We start from the raw sequence: 218 nt of genomic DNA on the forward strand, positions 1-218 counted from the left end.
CTTTGTCTGTGCCTCCCCTCACAGCCCACGAGGGCCCCGTCTCTCTCCATCCCTCCTGACGGAGGGTACAGATGGTTCCCCAGGAAAGGGCCAGGCCCGACTTGAGGGACGGGAACAGCTCCATCCCTCCTATCTGCTGAGCCAGATGTTTTGGGGCCTCTGCCTGACAGCTGATGGCAGGGCCTGTCCCGGGGCCTGGGCCTATGGGTGTGTTCCCC

The sequence above is a fragment of the Myotis davidii genome, unplaced genomic scaffold (assembly GCF_000327345.1).
Source record: "Myotis davidii unplaced genomic scaffold, ASM32734v1 scaffold109, whole genome shotgun sequence".
In the NCBI taxonomy this organism is placed as follows: domain Eukaryota; kingdom Metazoa; phylum Chordata; class Mammalia; order Chiroptera; family Vespertilionidae; genus Myotis; species Myotis davidii.